The sequence below is a fragment of the Haliaeetus albicilla genome, chromosome 16 (genome assembly GCF_947461875.1).
Source record: "Haliaeetus albicilla chromosome 16, bHalAlb1.1, whole genome shotgun sequence".
NCBI lineage: Eukaryota > Metazoa > Chordata > Aves > Accipitriformes > Accipitridae > Haliaeetus > Haliaeetus albicilla.
Window position 1 is genome coordinate 17271500 of NC_091498.1, and position 21494 is coordinate 17292993.

Here is a 21494-nt window from a genome sequence, read left to right on the forward strand (position 1 = left end):
GTCCCTTGTAACAACTGGTACTTCTTAAGGGAGCTGCTATATCTCAGAATAACTCTGTGGATCGAGTTTTGGCCTCTCCCTCATCTTAAAGTTCATGCTTTTGATTGTCCTGCTTAGAAATAGGGTTGCCAACAGAGAAGGAGGGGCAATGAACAAGAGCTGATAGAATATCCATTTCTTATTAAAAATAGTTCTTATGAAAGTAGTTCTTGTCCCAACTCTTGTGGAGACTCTTTCCTTGGTGCTTGTTGCTGATCTATGTTCTTGTCTGTTTGATTTCCACCCTGGAACAGGTGTAGAGATGCTATAAGTAGCAAGAAGTCTAATGCATGCAGTGAGTTCTTGCAGACTCTAAATTACAGTTTTCCTTCCTGTGCCACAACCTCAGGTCCCTGACCTGCAACTGCAGCATATTTTCTGTGACTAACAGCTGTAATTCCCTAATTATCATGCTCTGTTCTCCTGCTGTGCTGTAGATTTTGTTACCAAGGAAGCAAACTAAGTTTCCTCATTCCTACCCTTCCTCTGTATACTTCCAACTGTCTTAAATCCACCATTTGATGCAGCCCATAAAGACAAATTACTATCTCTTGTTTCAAATATTCCAAGTCTCCAGAACATATTACATATCTACATGCTGGGGAGGAAGAGGGCAAAATGTCTTTCTGGTCCTTCTTTTAGTGAAGGCAGCTGGTCCAAAGCTATTGCTAGGTTAGAAAAAGTACCTTTATTAGCTGTAACCGTCCTGTGCAGAGTGCTGGACTAAAAGTGGTCTCAGACAGTGGGCCCAAGTAAATGGTACTTCTGTAAAGTGACTGACAAAACTTGTGTAAAACCCTGGAAAATGAAGGTGTGCATTTAAACTCTGACGGCAGGCTGTATGTCTGTGGTGCAATTGGCATACAAGCTGACTGACATGGCAGTGGGGCCAATTGGTCATTTTCTTTTTGCCCTCTCTGTTTTTGAGGTTGGGGACAAACGTTTGTGTGCCAGATAGCACAGGTTTATTCTCATTTCTAATCTAGATGATTACAGTAATATAGCCAGACTGGATTGTGACAGATAAGCAACTGATTAAAATATCATGGAAACATGTTAAGCAGCAGGAAAACCTTCTAGTTGCTACAAAAAGCACAACTAAATATTAACTAAGTACCCCAAACTATACTTGTCTGCTGCATGCACCTTAGGCTTTATTGGATGATACCCATCATCCTCCTGAAGGATGCTTATAGGTAAGCCTAATGCTCTAGACAATTGTCAGTTTGGACTTGATAAGTCTAACGTGGCTGTGTCCAAGATGCTTGCATAAAGCCCTTGTTGCCCTTGGTGGGAGTTGGTGATAAACAGGAATGCTTTCCATGGGCCCAGCATCCAGTAATTAATATTTCACATCTTGCTCCAGAAATATCATCCAAGTTTTGCGACATGAATGATGTCTCCTAGGTCACAGGATAAAAATTACTGACTCCAGGGGGATTTGCTGCTTCACTCTTCTGGCCATTAAGCTAAGATGGAGGAGGCTGATCCTTCCTCTGGATCACTGGAGTTAAATCCACAACTGGGTCTAGAAAATATGACACCCAAGGGGGGGACAATAAAGGAAATTACCTGTTTGGCCTCAGTCAGAGGGGAAGAAAAGATGAAATACAGCTGCTAAAGAGAAGGAGTAAGTTTAGACAATACAACAGATCTCCCTAGAAGTAAGATTGCCCAACACTACTTCATCTACAGACTTCACAAGGAGCTTTATAGAGTGCATTTTATAGCTGGCAAGCATGGGTCAAGTATGAATGCCCATAAATCTATGGGGCCTCTTGTAGATGTACCTGCACTACAGAATAATGGTGGGAAGAACTAGATGACCTCTGAAGATGCTTTTGTTCAGTTTCTGTGACTCTGGTCTTGTGCATAAGTGTTTATGCTAAGGTGTACAAGACTTAACACTTATACTTGTCAGAATATATTAGTGTAACATGGAAATTTGTTTTTAAGATGCACTAAACTCAAGTTAAACTTTTGTACTTCATAGAAACTCAAGTTATGGTGATGGTAGCTCAGCAGATGTTTTGACTTCTTGGCACCATGACATCATGTTATGCTATAATGTGCTGTGCTAGATTGGAACTGTAACAATGCCTAATCTGTGCTAGCATGTAAAGTCTGAATAAAATTTGAAGTTTTTTGGCGAGAACTCTAGAAAACCACTGGGTTTGCAAACTGTTTTGGATTAATTCAGTTTTACTTTGATCACTCTAAATCTTTGAATAAGAGTGCCACTTGCATGAGCTAAGTACAACGGAGGCATGTAGTGAGCTTGGAAGAAAAATTCTTAGTCTCGGTGCCTATGGTATAAACTGTCTATGCCTCTGCCTTGTAAGAAGATATGTTGAATAAGGGTGCCAAGAGCTTGTGTCTTTGACAGATGCAATGGTTGTACTAATGTTTTACCTGTACAGAACTTACTGTTTGTGATTGTAACTGGTTTAGGTTTCTCTGGCTGCTTGCTGAGTGTACCTGTCCACATCTGTGAGGCTTCATGGGATGGTCAGCAGGTTGCAGTGGGTTTGCCTGAGTCTTAGGATGGGAAAAGTCACCAGTGTGTGTTGTTACCTGTCACACATTGTGTGACCCTTCACCAGCAAGGTGTGCAGGTCCCCCTCACCCCTACCAGCAACAGCATTCTTTCTCAGTGGTACAAAATCGCTTCTGAAACAGGAGTTGGATGTGTAATTTAAAACCTTTTTTCAGGCATAAGAGGATCCAAGGTGTCTTTTCCTTTCAGCATGGCCTCAGAGAAACTACCTTGTCCCACTCTATTGCTAATTAATACTCATTAAAATGGTAACAGTGCCTCAGAGATGTGTAGTTGGAGGTAGTCTCATGCACTGAAGACCTGTACTCCTTATGTGGCAATTCTGAGTTGTTAAATGTGTCCAGGTTTCATAAACTCTGCAGGTAAAGCTGTTGTCTTCCCCTCCACTGAGCTCTCATGGACATGTACTGCTGGTGGCCTCAAGCAACTGAGCAACTTCTGGTAGATAGCTGTTAGTGAACAGAGTGGCTCTTGGATCCTGAAGGACTCCAGAGGGGAGGAAAGTGCATTTGCCTGTCTCTGACTCAATGAATAAACAAAGAATTTTAAAAAAACCAAACCAAGGGGATATTCACCTGCATAGGACAATGAGTGAGTAACCTGATGAATGATTCTAATAACTAACTAATGTGGTTGCTCATTTGGAAACTGCTTGTCTTAACATAAGCTTTATGGACCAGAATGGGTGTGATGGACTTAACTGGTATCTTACAGTAGTGCTCCCTTATGTTGCATAAGTGTTAACTGTCAAGTGCTATGGCTGGCACATGGGTACCTTCTCTTCAAACTTTAAGTATTGAACAAATTCATTCTAGATAAGCAAAATGTAATGGTTTTGTGAATCTTTTTATAATGTGGGTCTCAAACAGGGATGCTGGAGGAAGAAACTGGCTGAGCACAGAGGGAGGGAAGCATCCAGATGTACTGTTCTTAACCTCAGAGGTCTCCAGTGATGGAGTCCTGTAGTGCTGACTGGGAGGCAGCTCATGGGGTGCTTGGCTATGCACAGTGTGTGATTGCAGAAAGATAGACTTGGTCCTGGTCTCCTCAGCCCCAGCATGGCAGTGCTCAGGCCTGCACCCTAATGCAGAACATGCAGCAGCTTAGTGCTCAACAGCTTTGTTATTTTAAAGTGCAAGTTTCCACCACAGCAATCCTGGTGCTTTATCCAGGCTCAATAAAAATATGGCTCTTGCTCCAGGCTTTGTTTGTTAGCACTACCAGGAGGGGTTAAGATGTGAGAAAACCAGGTGTACAGAGCATCTGCCTGCTAGGCATGTGTGTGCCCACAGGGAGCAGGAAGATGTTGTGTGACTAGACTCTGAATCAAAGCTATACTTAGCAGCCAGCAGCACTGTCCTGCAGCATTCCTGGGAAGGCACACTCACAGCTGAAACACTTGAGCTGTGGCACTGGGTTGCGTAGAGAAGCAAGCTGACTCTTTCGTGGCTGAGCATTTGCTGTGCCACAGTGCAAACACAGACTGAGTTGCTTGGGGGCTACCTCCAACTTCCGTCTGTGGAGGTAATGTTAGCTGAGGGCATTGGTGTGTATCTTGTTCCCCTGAAAGCAGGGAGAGGGTGTGTGATAACTAGCTTGCTTAGATGAAATGCTTTACTTGGGAAAGAGTACTTGTACTTTGCAAAGAAAATGAAGCTTTGACCAAAGAGTTGTGACTTCAGTCAGCCAAACTGAAGCCTGAACTGCAGAGGGATGGTTGCTGTACCATAATGCTAAGGTATAAAAGCTTCTGGGTTTTGTTGGTTTTGGTTATATTTTCTTCAAACAAGTGAGGCAGAGCAGTTACTTTATGGTCATTGAAATTAACCATTGTTATTAAATAGTTGGCGGGGGAAATGATGAATGTCACTCTCCAGCTTCTACAGCATTACATTGCAGCGCTATCCAGCTGCATCTTTAGCACTGTGCATGGCTTACATAGTGGTATACCAGCTACAGCATTGCCTCATCATTTGGAAGCATGCGGGTATGGCTGAGGGTCACAGGGATAAAGGCCTTGGGAAAGGTAAATGACCATCATCTTGGTCTAAGACAAATGTTATGGCTATTACTTGGCTGTGTAGTTAAAGTTGAGGGGCAGAGGAAAGGACTATACAGCTGGATGGATGCTGCCTTCTCCTTGGCTCTACTACCAGGGGGTGATGTGCTTTGTTTTTGCTTCCTGTCAATCCCACTAGTGTAAGAAAGCAAGTAGCTGGGAAACCTGAACTGTAAAAGTATCCCCTAATGTAAAAAGTGGGGTTTGATGGGCAAGTGGTGGGGTGGGCTGCTGTCAGGGGACAGACTGAGAGTGTCTGTACAATGTGTGGGCATGTTGTTAAAGTGAAGTATCTGATGCAAGTAAAGGGTCCAATAATATAATAAACATCTAAAAAAAAAATACTGTGGTTGTGTTGCAAGACTTTATTGAACTTGAGTTATGGAACAGCATCTTTCTCACACAGTAAGTACCGATGGAAGGGGACATGACAATGACAAGGGGGGGACCATGTGGTAGAAGGGGGGGTGAGTTATGGCATGTGTGGGACACAGGAGTGCTGTGTGTATGTTGGGTGAGTGTGCAATGGGCATGTGTTGTGGCCATTTGGCACATGTTCAGGGGACTGGCATAGTGTGGTTTGTCATCAGTAGTATGTATGTTGGCATGTACAGTGTCATGTGTGGTATATGACATGCATTTGTGATGTCATGTCTGCAAGCACATGTATATGGTATGTCATGCATGTGCAGCATCACATGTCCAGTGCATCATGTGTGGCATAACAGATGGGGTGTTTCATGGGTGTGGGCACACATGGTGTCATGCATGTGGGATCTGATGTGTGCAGCATTATACATGTGGGGTATAATGCATATGGTATGTCAGAGCACTATGTGTGTGGCAAATGTGTGGTGTTACACATGCAGTGTGTCCTGATGTGCAGCTTATGTTGTACATCACACGCAGCATCTTGGGTGTTGTGTAGCATGTGCTGTTTCATGTGTACAGCAAATGTGGAGCATAAGTGTGCAATGCTTGAGTGTCTTGTGTGCCATACCTGACAAAACACTTGCACCACAAGTGTTGTGTGTAGAGGCGGTGTGTGGCACACACTTGTGCTACCCCACTGCTTTGTATTCACCTGTGTATTGTACAACTAGCACACAGGTCCTGTCTCCACTGTGTGTCACTGGTGTGGTTTGTATCCCTGGAGTGTGCAGCATACAGCTATTCTGTTTTTCACATGTACAATGCACTAGTGTTTTGTCTCCAGGGGGGCCTGGGGGGGAGTGGTGTGTGTGTTTTGTGTCAAGTGTGGTGTGCACGAGTGGTTGGTGTCTCCTATCTGCAGTGTGAGTGGTTTGTGTGGTGCATGAAGATGTGCCCCTAAGTGCCACCGAGGTTTCCCCCTCACAGCTGCCCTCAAGCCTGCTCAGCATGGGTGTTGTCAGACCTGGCTGCAGCTGTCTGGGGATGAAGTGCCCTGTTGGGGTGCCAGCCAGTCTGGCTGCTGTGCAACAGGAGCCTGCCTGCAGCCTTGCTGATGTTTTTCAAGGCTGGAAGGGTTTTGTGTGTCCTCCCCTCACGGCACAGCCCTGCTTTGTCAAGGGAGGTGGTGGGGTAACACTCCCTCTGCACACCTCAGCAGGTTTCTGCTACAGAAAGACCACAGTCCTGAAGGTGCAGGCGCAGGCAAGGTGGACTGCTCCCATGCAGCAGGGGAGATGCTGAGGGTGCAGGAACATGTCCAGGTGTGGTGGGGCAGAAGTGTAGCTCCTGGGAACAAGCCTTCTGCTTTTTGTCCTCATGGCAGCACACCTGCAAAAACCTAAACCCAAAGCAAGGTTAATGGTTGGAGACATTCCTCAGAGCAGCAGTGTGGTTTTGTAACTTATTTGCCTAAGGGTAGGGTCAGTCTGCTAGCCTGCTGGGCGCAAAGTTGTGAAATCATCTACACTAATCAGGAACCAAAACCGCACTGGGGGCTTTGGCTCTAGAGCTGCAGGGATGCTTTTGACTGTTTGTTTATTTACCCTGTGTTCTTATACAATAAGAGTTGACCCAAACACAGAGGAACATTGCTGGGAAACATTAAGTGCTTGTTTTCAGCCCACTCACCTTAGTGATTTATACCACCTCATCAACTGGACCACAACTCTTCTCTGTTTTCACTATTTTAACTTAGCTGAAAGTAAACCATATGTATGTCCTGTGATGCTGAATGTTAGAAGTATGTATTTTTGATTTGCAAAGCAGCTGTTTCAATTTGTTACTAGTAATGCATATTTAAAATACACAATAATAATAAATAAATAAAGGAGTATTCATACCTCACTTACTCTATGGTAACAATTTCTTTCAAAGGTCTTCCAGTGTTTCACCATCCACCAGAAAAGGCTGATCTGGGCTGCTGGGCATGTGCAGAGGGGATTTCTTCAGTGAAACTCCTTGCACACAGGTTGTGGGCTCAGCTGCTGCCCGAAACAAGCATCACACATTAGAAAAGCTGCAAAGCTTTGACCCAATGGCTGCTGCATCTTCTGCACCATGTTAAAGCACTGGCAAGAAAGTCAGATATTTGATTTTTTTTGTTTTTTAATAGGTGCATGTACATAAATGCTATACATATTATACACACAGCCACACATAAGTACATATATATTTATATGTATATATAGGGGTAGATAGACAGGTAAAGGTGGAGATATGCTTGACTAAAAATGACAGTTGGAGTGGCCAATTAACAACCAAGCACTTCATTATCCAATTCCACAATAGGCTGCAATCCTGTGCACCTCACAGTCCTAGCTAGTAAGTTGAAATGCAACTTTTTCTGTTTTAGCCCATGTGACAAACAGCATGAGTGCTCAAGCTAAGGGACAGCAGCAGGTAACCTGCCACCATGGGCCATTCAGAGATCTGTTTCCATCTCAGCAGCTAAAACTGTGGTCAGTGGCATTTCAAAGCCCCCTTGTCACAATTTTTAAACAGGGAACAAAATGAGGCTGGGAGGGAAGAGACAGCAGGAGTGGGGAAAGCCGCAGTTCCTAGTGACAGACATGAGGTTTCCAGCCCTTGCTCTGGGGCAAGGATTCCAGATGCCAGGCTCCATTGCCTCCAGGGACATGAGATATTGCTCATGTCTCTCAGCTGAAGCCTGGGTCAATGGCCCATCAGTTCTTCCTGTGGTTTGTCCCATCCCAACTTCTTCCTTCCCCTGACCCAGCCTTGGGTACTCAGCTTCTGGTTGAGACACAAGCATTAGGTCACCTGCTGTGCATGTGTAGTTGGAAGTGTATTCAGCACCTACTGAAACTGTTACAGCCCTTTATATACATAAAAATATACACATAATATTTTTATATATTGAAATAATAAAATATAATATACTGATACAGGTAGACATACCAAAAAATATATAAAAGATCTTTTATATACACACATGTATTTTTTCCTGGCCTGTACAAAGACATCTAGCATAACCAACTGACCAGCCAAGACTGCCCAAACCATCCTGTCACTCACCAATGAGTGCAGCAACATGTCACCAAAAAAACAAAGGCAACTGACAAACCAGATGCAAGTGGTGCAGAGTATGGTCCTGCATACACAGCAAATACACGCACAGCACAGCTATGCTTGTTATTCTGATTCTTAGAAGTGAAAGCATAGGGGTAAGTTACTCTGCAACATGCGTTTTGTTTTTTTCATGAGAGGAAAGCATTCAAAATTTACAAGACAATTCTATAACTAACAAGGAGCTTGTACTGTATGTGGTTCTTACAGTGCTGTGTTACTAGGCTCAATGCTGTAGAGACCTCACTGTTATCTGCAGAAGACACTGTCTCATGGAGCATTTTCTGCACCAAACTTTGCATTCCTCCCTTTTCCCCCAACCATCCTTCCCCAACAAAGGCTCTTTTTTTCAGGAGAATTAAGGCACAAATCATCGTATCTGTTCCAAGGGCAGAGTGTCGGTTTTATTTACTCTGCGAGGAGCACTGGCATTCATGGGACGCCAACAGCTGGATCAGAGCATTTCCTTTAATTGAACAGGTTTGCAGTCTTTCTGCGCTAAAGCAATTCTCCACATCACACAAGCCTGCATACCAGAATAAAATGAAAATTTAAGAGCGCTGGCTAACAAGACCGAGAAGCTCATTGTTTAAACAAGAGGCCAATTGTCTGGGTACTCAAGTGCCCCATTCCTCCAACATTAAACCCACACGAGGGACAGCAGCCTAATCCACAGCTTGCCGCCAGGTGGTATAGAAATTAATCTTCTACTTACCCAGACTATTAGTTGCGGTATTCATAAAGGTTTGCAACCCAATGAGGCGAGTGACTGAAATTTTCTCCTTGTCATGGAAGGTTGTGGCAACGTGGCAATATGAAATATCAGCCTCTGGGAGTGTCCCCTGTGGTGAGGAAAGTGTGGATGACGTACACCACGGGGAGACTGGCCCCCAGGACCTTCTGGTTCAACACATGCAGCCCCAGGCTGACTAACTACACAGCAAATATGTTGGAGGACAGGGGATGGACTGGGAAAGCCGAGGCTCACCAAGGTCCTGAGCATAGTCTACCATAAGATGCAGGGCTGAGCAAGTTTGGTGTTTATGAGGAAAGGAGCTAAATACTGATTTTTCTCACCTTTTAGCAACACCAAAACTCCCATTTCTCTGCTGCCATGACCTCTGGACACACAACACAGCGACCCTCACTAGGTCTCCCAAAAGCTCAGGGCCATGCTTCAGATCTGCTTGCCAGGACATTTAACTCATCTTCCTAATGGGGTATTAGAAGAACAGAGGACAAAAAGAAATCCAGTCTTTTATTAGGCTGCTGCTCCATTAAAGTCCAAGGAGGAAAGGGAAAATACTCAGCAGCAAAAGCAGGCAATCAAAACAGGGACAACACAAGCTGGCCTACATAAACATTTGGAAAGGTAAAGACTCACAAGTGTTTAGCACTATCACTTCCAGTTTTCATCTGCTCCCATTTCACTGCAGACCTAATTCTTCACAAAGCACTGCCAAAGCTTTTCACAACACCAAGATACACATAGTTTGATGCAGGTAATATTTACAAATATTACAAGTGTTTTCCCAGCAGCTTACAATCCCATCTGGCTACAGCTTTTCTTACTGCCCTCTCAATGACTTTCTTAGCCCCAAGAGCTCATGCTCATGCCACACAAAGATGGCAGCCTCTTAATTGCCTGCATGGTGACTGACCTACTTGCTATGGAAATGGAAAAGCGAATGATCAGGGCCAAGTGCAAGTCAGTCCCTTGCCACGTGTTTGCGCATGACTTTGGCTTGATGCTTAGGTATGTCTCCAGGGCATCCCAGGTCATTCCCCATCCTGGAGAAACGCTCTGCAAAACACAACAGCTTTTTCCAAACGGTAACGCCAGTCCCGCTTTGCTCCATATGTTCCTCCTGTCCATGTCCTCACGTGGCAGCAATTTAACAGTTTAAGCACCATCTTCTTCCATGTCTGCTATCAAATTTCCAGCTACACCAAATTCTTATTTTTCCAGGGTTTAATTAGGCTAAAAGTCCATATTCTGCAAGATAATAGAAGAACTGAACAAATCTGAAAGGCTTTAATGCAGATTTTTATGGATCCCATGAATAGCAGCAGACCTAATGCAGAGCTTGGGCTTAGACGAATCTGAATCCAAATTATTTTTGTTCCTCGTTTGGCTTGCTTTATAAAACATACAGCCAATAATTCCACAGCCTCTGTCAAACTCCTTGCTATAAATAACAATTTACCATTGAAAAGAAATGTAAAGGGTCAGAGCTGTGCTCGGAGATTCACATATCACCCACAAAAGGAGCTTCCGAGCGAGTTGGACACAGACTGAAAAGTAAATTTCCCAAAATGGGAAACAATGGGAAGAACTGAACAAAAAAGGTGTTTAATTCCTTCTGGTCCCTTTCCTTACTTAATCCGGTGTTAATCCCATCTGCGAGCACTGCCCCAGGCTGAGTCACTAGACAACCACACACACAGACCCAGCCTCCAGACTAAACCTGAAAGGCAGGGCAAAGAGCAGAAGCAAGTCTGCAGTCCCACTGCTAACCTCCATCCTTAGCTTTCACTAGATCCAGCCTTTGGCAACTCATTCTTGAATCAAAACTAGCAAAGCAGCTATGGAGACCATCTGGGGTCCTGGTAGTAGAAGCTGCAAGGCTGGCTCTATGTAGCAAGACGGTGTAACACTGGACATGATGAAGCAGCATTCTCCTTTTCCTTGTCCAGCTTTGACTAAAGTACAAGGATCCAAGAAACAGCAGACTCGGCTTTCCTGAGCTGGAGTCTCCCTTAATACTACAGAAGTGTTTAGTTTAGTTTATGAAATCTAAAACTCAACCCTGTTCCAAAGAGTAGCAGGTTCCTGCAAGTGCCAGCTCTCAGCCTCCCTATGCAGGACTATGGACCCACAATCAATGTGTGTTTGAAGGCCCTGTCTTGACAGCCATAAAGCTAGCTCCAATTCTACTCATAAATAAAGCCACAATCGGGAGACCTAGTCACAATCATCATGGGTATTTCTGGCAAATGCTGAACAGAAATGTGTGTCTGCTAAAGCTGGCATTTATCCTGTAGCTGCAAACAGGAAGAGATCCACTAGTCATTCCTCCTGGCTGAAAATGTGGGAAATGGTGCTCAGCTCTACTGTCCCATCTTGCTGTGATTAACATGAACTGTTAATAATAAAGCTTCTCTGTTTCTCGAATCAGACCTAAGCAAAGCTTGAAGTCTAGACTTAACCTTAGCAAAAGCAACACTAAGCATCAACTATTATTGCTTCATAAAATGAAGAAGGTATTACATTAAAACAATACCAGTGTTCACTCTAAAAGAATTAATATTACCAAATATACAAGTACACCGACTTTTTTGGCCCAAGGAGCTCTTGTCCTAAACTCCGATGTAAAGCAAATTCGAGAATAACCTTGGAAAAAACTTTTCTCACTCTTACCAGATGAAAATGCAGAAAAAAGTAACCACCACCACCCTTATAGCTAGACACTTCCAACCCTCTCTTTAAGACTAATTTAAATTGTTAGTATTCACTCACTTGAACTGTAGTTACAAATATCACAGTGTGTCCCAGACCGTTGCTCAAAGTCTTAGTTTACAATAAGACTAGCACAGACTCCCAGTTTGGAACAGCCATCATCTTAAGCAGATACCCATTTCCCCAGATGAACCACCTCCTAATTGCAGTCTCTAATATTTTTGCATCACTATTTTAATAGACACTGACTACCTAAGGTAGGATGACAGCTTCTTTGAAATAATAGTCCCTAATACTGTTACCATTTGAGAGGGTACTGATATTTCTCTTATATAGACTACTGAAAACTGGGGCTACAACATCACTACAAGCTGTTTGCTCCTAGAAAAGTGTGTTACTCAGTATGAGAAAACCATTTCATTTGATACTAAACTTTACTTGAAAGTATCTTTGTGTTTTACAAGCACTGAGAAGTTAAATAAGTTGTCTCTCTATATATCAGAAATGTATGATTACTAACTGAAATTTCACAGCCGGGTCCATTGTCTGGTAAAAGAAAGTCACCTCTGCTATTTTCTCTTGAAACTCATAACTGAGTTGCATTTCCCACCAGTGATTTTCTAATCTTTATATATAAAAACCTACTTTCTAGGAGCACTTTAAAATATTTGTACACCTCCATCACAGTCCTAAATTAGCCATGTGCTACTCTGTGCAGATGGAAATTAGGGTGGAAGTGTGTGCAATCGTTTACAGGAGTGATGATCTTTATGAAAACAAAACAAAACAAAAAAATCAGCCACTCAGGCTTTGCACAGTCATTGCTATCAAATACAAGTGGACAGACGACTATTCACTTCATACATACAGCATTTTTCACACTGTGGTTAACACACAGCCCCATGACTGCTGCAGGCACCACAACCTCAAAGAAATAGTTTGAGCCAAATTCTGCCCATTTAGAAATCCCCTTTGACAAGAGTGGAACTTTTGTGGCCATCTGTTCTGCACAAAACCAGCATGATTTGCTGGGTACACCACCTCAATGCCCTGGAAGTCCCAGCCTGGCAAGCATCTCCCTTCTTGCACTCTGCTATCACCCATTGAGGGCCATTATGATCTTTTTGGTTTTGATGTTACACAGCTCTCACTTTCACACTGGCACTTCTGGCTCTATCTTCTAAACATGATTCCAGTCTTGCAAATGTGAACTCCTGTCCACACACACTTGGTTCGCACGTGATGAGCTCAGCAAGAGCTCTTGACAGAGGACTACCCTGCTGCCGCACCAGCCAGAGCCTCCCCTTCTCCCTAAACCAATTTTGAAAATGCAACAGCATCTCCCAAGTAAGGTCTCCTCTGGTAAGGACAAATCAGAAAAATGTCTCAAATTGGCACCGTTACCTTTTTGTTCAAAGGGAACAAGGAACTCTAGGTGGCCCACAACCAAACAGCTATCCAAAGACACAAGTCATCTGCCACTGATCCATTTACAGACTCTGCAACACATTGTACAACAGGGACCAAGGGCATTAGGGGACCATGAGGTAAAGGCTGGGAACACTGAGGAGCAGGTCCATCTACTCCCCCACAGCTCAGCTGCTAATCCATAACATGGGCCTCTTCCCTTGGGATGGGTATTCTGTGTTACGTTTACAGGCTGCAAGACACTCAGCAGCTTTGAGGATCAGGGACATACAATGTAAACATCTGCAGCTCTCCCTTTACAATCAGGGAAAAGAAGTGGCCAGCTGAGGGCAGGATTCATCCAGCCTAGTGGAGATACCTAGTTCAGGAAGAGCTGCATTGTTATTTCCATCCACTGAGCATCAAAGAGGAGCAGCTCCAATGTGAGTATCTCAGTGGTTTAGGAGAGTCCATCTCCCCCCTCCCCAAATGGGAAGTGATGCTTCAGTGGGACCTTTAGCTTTTTTTTTTCTTTTTTTTTTTTTTTTTTTTAGCTAAGTATCTATTAACAATTACCAAAAGTTGATTATACCCAAGTACTAAAGCATTTGTGGAAGTGGACACATGTGAAATATTTACCATTGCTCATTCTTTGTGTGAGAAAGAGGAAGCTCTTTATGCCCAGTATCTAGCACTTCATTTCTACATTTGTCACGGTCAGTGGGGATTGCTGGGGTAAAGCAGAAGTAGGAGTCTTGGTTTTCTCATAACACATATAAGTTTGGGTATACCAGAAAAGCAATCAAATTTGGCAGAGCCTGTTCAGTCCTGTAGGAAGGAGGGGTACAGGAAGCACATCATAACTGACCCATCTTTGACATTTCACCCAACAACATACACAATGCATTTTCACAGGAATGTTACAAAGTCAACTACTAAATGGAAGTGTTTTGTCTTAAAGTGCAGAAGAGCTATGAAATTCTCTCTGGGGAATCTGTCTGCTCATAGCTGCTTTGGGCTGTTTGAGGTACACTCTTCTAGAAAAGAGTAACATTCTTTTTCAGGACAATACAAATTATAATGAGAGAAATAAACAAAAATGAAATGCCTTTTTTTTTTTTTTGACTGGGGATTTCTTCTTCCAGTTGTTCTCCATTGCAGAATATTCTTTATGTCCTTCATCAGTCTTGTACTTGGTTACAGATGGAAAATATTAGCTCTGGTTTACAAAACATGGCCCTGTTTCCTGTAACACGGCCCAGGTTGGACAAATCTGTCATTTGAGTAGTGTGTCTATTCTGTGGCCAATTCTGTAATCTACAAGCAATGTAATCCTAAACAAGGAATCTCATGTTAGCAGCCAAGATTGGAAAATCCCTGTTTAAGTGCAATTGCTGCCAACACTTGCTAAGGACAAACTAATTTTCAACCTGCAGTTTGGGGGCTGTCTCTTTTCCTTTTTAGCTCTTTTTTTTAAATAAATAAAACATACCTAGCTTTCTAAGATGACACAAATGCACACTTGATTTTAAAAAGTGGAAAACAGATTTAGAAAAAAGTTTAAGGTTATGAAAAACATCACAATGTCTATAAAAATGATTATTCTATTTTTAAATATAATTTGAACAAATGCCATTTTGCAAATTTGAAGAGTTGTATTTCAGAACAAACAGCAACAAGATTGTTGTGTACAAATGAGAGGAGAAAAGCAAGGGAGAAAGACGAGGAAGGGCTTGTTATAGAATACAGATAGGAAGATCGAGGATGATCTAGATACAGCTTTAAATGAGAACTTGACCTCAGTTTTCAAGATGGATCAGGGCGGTATAAATAATGGCAATGAGAATATGAGATGATGACAACTAAGACAGAAGCAAAACTCAAGAAATTTAATATATGCAGGTTGGCAGACACAGAAGTGAAAGAAAGGCAGAAGAAGCTACATTAAGTAGTTATGGTAAGTTTTCCAGGTCACAGATGCTTCCAGCTGATCAGAAAGAACACAGTACAAGAATATAGTGCTGATATTTAAAGACAGAGCTCAGAGAAATTACTCCAAAGAATTAGATTTACATATTTAATGCTTTTGAAGAAATCTTGAAAGAAAGGAGAGAGAAGCTTGATGAGACAAAGGGGAAAGCGAATGTATAACATAGACCAACTTGCCAAGTATTGTGTGTACCCTATTAAATTACTTTTTTCTTCTAGAATACTTATCAAAGAAAGCTGATGTAAGAGATTGCTCATGTTTGGACATTAATAAACCATTTGACATGGTGACACAGGAGAAACATTACTCAAAAGAAGATTAAAGATTAGCAGAGAAACTATAAATTGCAGGAGAAGGTGAGCCAAGACAAAATGGAAATTAGTGTTGAGAAGTGAAGTTATCAGGTTGGAGAAAAATTACTAGCAGAAATTGTCAAGAACAGCTCTAGGACAGATCTTTAAGTATTTTCATTCACTATCTTGAGACAAAAATACAAAATCTTTCAATGAATTAAATTGAAAAGCATTGCCAGCAGAAAGGAATTTGGGGGCTGCTGTATATAAGGAACTGCCTAAACTTAAGAAAAAAATGCAAGCGAGGGTGACCTTTCCATAGCGTAAAACGCAATGTTAAATGCACGAGACTAATTGTAAGGGTTTATTTTTACAATCCGATAGCTCATTAAAAGCTGCAAAGGACTGAGAAGCAGTTGTGTGCCTGAGCTTGTCCTGCAATAACTATGGGCATCAACGGGATGCACTTACCAAACCAGTGAATACTATCTTACACTATATCACAAGAGGAGTCCTCGGCAGACACAAGGAAGTATTCATGCCACTACGCAAGTGTCAACAGTATCTCCTTCAGTTTATTGGATATGGTTCAACTGAGTATTTAAGAAAGAGGAATTTCATCTGGAGTATGTGCAGAGAAGGGTCACAAAAAAATCACCTTGAGCCAGACCTAGCCTCATTTGTTATCACATGTACCTTTTCCAGGGTTTGAATTCTTCTCTCTTTGCCCTTCTAAAAGCTCCTTCTGCAGTTTCCTACATGAAGAGCTTCTTTCTGTTTTAAGAAAGTTGGGATGAGAGGTTGTGGGGGGTTTGTTCTGTTTGTTTGGGGTTTTTTTAAGTTAAATGTTACTAATGTTCATTTTTCTTGCCTTTTCACTCCTCACAGAAATTTGAGTCTGTACACATTACAGCACCTCACACTTTGTGAGCCTACTGATCTCAGGGGGTTGATGGCTCATCTTAGGAGGTGGACCATCAAATAGGAGGAGGAGGAGGTTGCACTGTCAGAGCAATGTCTGCAGCGGTTTCTCACTGAGAGATGTGCGAGCAAGATTCAAGGCTCTAAGGGCGAGTTTGGTAAGATTAGGAGAGGGACTGCCCCATGTTTCCCATGACAGAGGGCTGTACAGGACAGGAACAGGAATCCCAATTTTCAATGTGTTACTGACATGGCATCCTCTGAGCATTGCAGTCGAGGTGCAAGTGTCAATGTCTGCCCAGAAGGTCTGTACTTTGCCATCTGCCTTCAAGTGAAGGGTCACCCTAGTCCTGCTCAGTTTGATAATGCAACACCCATAAAGCTCAGTTTTAATTCCCCAAGCTGCCTCAACTCATGACATTTTTATCTCTTGCCCAGTACACTTAATTACACTGAAGAAAAATCCCTTTTAGCAAAAATACACGGCAAGCGTCGGACTCAGCTGTGCGATCTCCCAGCACCTCTCTGCATCTATCGCCCTTCAACTCTGTTGTGGCGCAGCCTCGTCCAGACCAGTTCCCACTGGGAAACACCAGTCCTGAAAGCTGGTGTGTGGGAGATGTGTATGGGAGTCTTGGGAAAAATTTCCTGGCCTCCTAAAGAGCTTCTCTAGCATGGATCTTCTCTAGCAGAGTGCAGGAGCTAATAATATCCCTCTGCTTCTGTTATATAGCATTTCCTCCTCTTTATTTTAACTTTTACTGGTTGCATTACCAGCTGCTCCTTTGCCTCTGCCACATGACCAAGTGTCAAAAGAAGACATAAATCAGCTTATGGTATTCATTGAATGGTGAAATTGGCACTTTCCCCCCTTCTGAAGGGCTAGAATTTTAAATGCATCTTCTAAATATACTTCAAGATTTGATAATTTTAGTTAACATGAAAAAGATTTTTTAGAGACCACACAAATCCAGCTTTCCTTGGAGAAAGCATGTACTAAGATTTCCTCAAGAAAGTCACAGCCACCAATCGGCACGAGCAGGACAAAGCCACAGATCCTGACTGGGGATCCACTGGGGACCACAGCCCTGGCCACAACAGGCAAAACCCTTCCCCAGCACTGTTGCACTCATGAAGACATGCTCTTTGGGGAGCTGGAGCTAAAGAATAGGATGGGTACAGGCATACTGGCACCAAAACCCGGAGACAAACCCTCCATGTATCTCACCCTGACATCCCCACCTTTTTTTTTTTTTTTTTCTTTGAGACAAAAACCAGCACAGCTCTCAGATATGGGAAGCAACCTCCTGTGTCCAGTGCATCCCTGTCTGACCACGGAGACTGGAGCCAAGAAGCCTCAAGAGGAGACAACAACCATCAGGGAAACAAGGAACTTCCAAACAACTCTATTGTGATCTGCTGTATGTTTTTCTTTCAAGACTATTTCTGATAAAACACATAAAGTATCTATATAGGTATTTATTGCTTCCTAATACAAGTGCAGCAATTGCACATTAAACCTGAACAAAGTGTATGATTATAAGTGTATGATATACAACTTACCAAATTGACACACAGCTGTTCTCTTAATTTTTATACTAAAATGCTTTGGCTAGATAGTTTCCTGAAGTATTTTCTCAGCAACAGTGATTACATTTCAAACATTAGATTGAAATAATGAATGATTGACCGGGACCGGGCAATAGATCTAAACTACTTTTTTAATTCAGCAACTAATTTTGAACAACTGAAATTTAAGCTGCTTGCGTTCGTCTAGGAAATACTAACAGGAGTAACTATTTGCTCTCTACTAGCACTCCGTCTCTAGTTTCACATGAATGATAATCCAGGCTGCTTTTGCCTTAGAAGCTGGGGGTTATGTTTCCCACTGACCTTCTACAGAGGCTTCCAAAAATAGGGAACCAGGAGAATGATGGCACCAAGCACCCGTGTAGCGCAGGCGGCTCTTCCTGCTTTGCACCAGGGATACAAAGGATTTCAGCTTTCATTTTCTTAAATGCTTTTTTGCCCTTTCTCTAACAAGGATGACCATGAAAACACAAAATAATGAAAGTAAAATGCCTTTTTTTTTTTTTTTTTTTTAAATATACTTCCACAAACACTCTGGAGTGACATTTGGAGCTGTCAGCTAAAAGATCCTTCTTTTTGAGTATTCACTTTCTCAGGGTACATATAAAATTTTTTAAATGTAACAACTAAAATCTAATTACATTCAGGGAATATGCAAGTGTAAAAGTGAAGTGATGCGACTGATACACTGCAGTCTTTTTTTCCCACCTTTGAAGAAATAGGAAGTGAACACCTACACAGCAAGGACAGGACAAAATGAACTAATATTTAATATAAAAACTTGTGTGGTATCCCCTTTTCTACAGTTCCTTTCAGCTAGAAGGTAAGTAGGAATACAGACAAGTTGTTCATTTTTAAGATTACTTTTAACCCCATACAACTTGTATTTGGTTCTCAATCAAAAGACCAAGTCTTTAAAAAAACAAGCAAAACCACACAACTCCTTGTTACCATTCTTGAAAAGCAAAAGCCTTTCACAAGGAACACTACAATAAAATCAGCTTTGCAAGTGACACTTGCTTACAAAGTTATTCCATACTTAATTTCAGGAATGAAAAGATGTGTCAAAATCTTTGACAGTACATTTTCCATTTATGACACATTCTGCTTTACCACATTTGTTTTCACTCCTGCAATATGCTTTTTGCTAAGGCACAATGCACTTCTTTTCAGGAGGAAATATTAATTGTTTTAATTGTTTGGAATTTCATACCCCTTGCAGGTGTGACAGGCTCTGGTGACTATTCCTCCAAGTGGTGTACATTTCAGTGGTAAAACACCACTAATTATCTAGGCATAAATTACACTTTTCCCTTACTCTTTAACCCCCCCCCCCCCCCCCAAAACCCAAACAAAAAACAACAACAAAAAGACCCCAACCAAACCAAAAAAATAACAGTCCTGCAGGGGTTTTATGTAGCAGTGCCATTTCTGACATTTTATACAGCAAGTTTCATATTTTTAATTCCACAAAGAAAACTTCACACGCGATTTTATTCAGATACCTGCTTCTTTAACACATTTTCAGATTATAGACCCATTCCACCCAACAAATAATGGATTTAAATAACAGCCATTAAAAGCTTGAAAATAAGATTCAAGGCACTAAGAACTACTTAGAATCATAGTTCAGCTACAGCACAGCAGTCTGTCAAAAACTCAGCAAATGCATATGTTACTCAAAACTCTCTTTCTTGGAACCTCATTAAACTGCACTTATGTCTTACCCTACAGACTTGCATAATAAAGCTATAAACAATGCTGAAATCATCCCCATTGCAGGTTGGCTTGGCACAACAGATGAGCTACCTAAAAGAAACCTTGTCTGGAGATAGGGAGGCACATTCCCATACCAAATGGGGGGGACATTTTTACCCTGCTGCCTATCACAAAACTCCTGGAGTTGAATTTACATTACAGTGTTGGATTTCCCCGCAGAGGTGCACACCAATCTACAGCTGATGAACTACTCATTTATTTCTCTGGGTAAGGAAAAACAATGTCCTGAATACTGAAGGTCTAAATGCCACCCAAGGATACTGGATTTTAAACAGTAACATGTGGGAGCTTTACTGAGAACCCCACAGGAGCTGCAAACCCAACAAGAACAAAATATTTCTTTGCACTGACAAGCCACAAAGAGGAAAGCTGACAAAAAACCTTCCTCTGGGGCTCACTTGAGCAGTGTCTCCACTCCCCCTTTGCAAATGCAGATATCAGGATTTCCTTTGCTAATACCATGATGGTACTAGATGGCATCAGGTATTTACTTTACTATTGCTATACCAGTCTCTTGGGTGCTCATGAGCAAAAAGAATCAGATGAACATGGTCTGCAGCACTTTTTATTTCCCCCCTCAAACTGTGAACACAGAATATTGGAAAGATCTACGAGATCAAGCTGATTTTCTATATAATATGATATATAACATAGCCAGTTTCCATCCTCACCTACTCCAAAATAGTAGGAACTATTTTATAGAATAATTGAAATGAAACCATTTGCAATTTTCTTCCTCAAATACACAAACATTTTGGGTGACTAAAGTCACATTATTGATCATTTTTATACAATTTTCCTTTAAAATTCCCCTAAAACTATTGCTACTTTTGAGGGTACAGGAAATAAAGTTTTCCTATCGTTTATGGAAATTATTTCTCAGCTATCTCTATCAAGCTTGTGTGTGCTACCAATGTACAAGTTTTCCCAATAAAAATGTATATGCTAAATATCAGCTGCCTCTGAATTGTACCATGAGATACTGATTAGACACAAGGCAAAATGTACCAGCCTGGGTATGCAATAGAGGCTGCCACTAGGAAAAAATGACAGCATTGCAAAGATGGCAAGAAAGGCCTGACTCTTTGCTAATTCATTTACAAACACATGCATAGATTCATATTACAGATAAATTTGCATTTAAATCACTACATCCATTTCAAGATAATGTGAATATACTTTCTTACCTAGTGTTTATCACAATTTTACAGAAAACTTTGCTTTTCACCTGAGAGAAAAAAAAATATCAAAGGCTATTTGGGTTCAAATTATTTAAAAAATATTTTGGCAAAGCAATTTTCTGCATTTGCCTGAGACTTGTTGGATTTTGGGGTTGTACCAATTCCAATCTGTTACCCAGATGTGGAAAGTATTGGTACCAAGAAGTTGCATATAAACACCACTATGTGCAAAGGTATTTTAAGGTGATGAAAAAAGCATCGCTTCAAAATTGAAACTAACTGCAAATTTAATTAAATTAATTTTCCATCTAAAATAAATCTGAACGTACAATATTGGGGCATGCAAGAATGCAGCTTTGGAAGAACCTTAATCCAAGCAGACAATGAGAATCCCAGAGGATTTCTGCATGAAAGTCATTGGCAGCGTGCAAGGGATAACTTCACGTATACATTATCCCCACAAGTCAGTGAAGTACTTGGCCTTGATATCATGAAGACAACAGAGCTTGATTCAAAAATAGTCTAACTGGCAGCATCTCACAAAGAATGTAGTCTATATGTGTAGACAATGTCAAGAAATTATGAATTATGTCATGTTTTTATATAAGCAATCATCTGTAACTTTCTAAAAATAAAGGACCCAGACCACCCTGTTTCCCAAGAAGCTGTGAGGGACCTCCTGTCACACTCTCACACAGC

The 21494-nt window shown here is 41.7% G+C and overlaps 3 long non-coding RNA genes across 9 annotated transcripts in view; 2 read left to right on the forward strand and 1 right to left on the reverse strand.

Annotated features, from left to right (window-relative positions):
* Positions 1-7169, forward strand: part of LOC138689269 (uncharacterized) — a 77691-nt gene extending 70522 nt beyond the window's left edge. For all 3 annotated transcript variants that reach the window (XR_011328111.1, XR_011328112.1, XR_011328113.1), the window contains one exon: positions 6963-7169. This is a non-coding gene — a long non-coding RNA (uncharacterized lncRNA). The remainder of the gene's footprint in view (positions 1-6962) is intronic.
* The window catches only part of LOC138689271 (uncharacterized), a 55844-nt gene continuing 39367 nt past the window's right edge, over positions 5018-21494 (reverse strand). For 2 of the 4 annotated variants that reach the window (XR_011328117.1, XR_011328116.1), the window contains exons 3-4: positions 6938-7072; positions 5018-6426 (exon numbers count right to left, since the gene is read on the reverse strand). This is a non-coding gene — a long non-coding RNA (uncharacterized lncRNA). Of the gene's footprint in view, positions 6427-6928; positions 7073-9251; positions 9387-21494 lie in introns of all 4 variants that reach the window. The other 2 variants (XR_011328119.1, XR_011328118.1) reach the window with 2 other exon arrangements.
* On the forward strand, positions 8435-20583 carry LOC138689270 (uncharacterized). 2 transcript variants are annotated; one of them, XR_011328114.1, is made up of 3 exons: positions 8435-8654; positions 16213-17666; positions 19618-20583. It is a non-coding gene; the product is annotated as an uncharacterized lncRNA (long non-coding RNA). The 2 variants fall into 2 exon arrangements; XR_011328115.1 differs by lacking the exon at positions 8435-8654 and adding an exon at positions 9881-13484.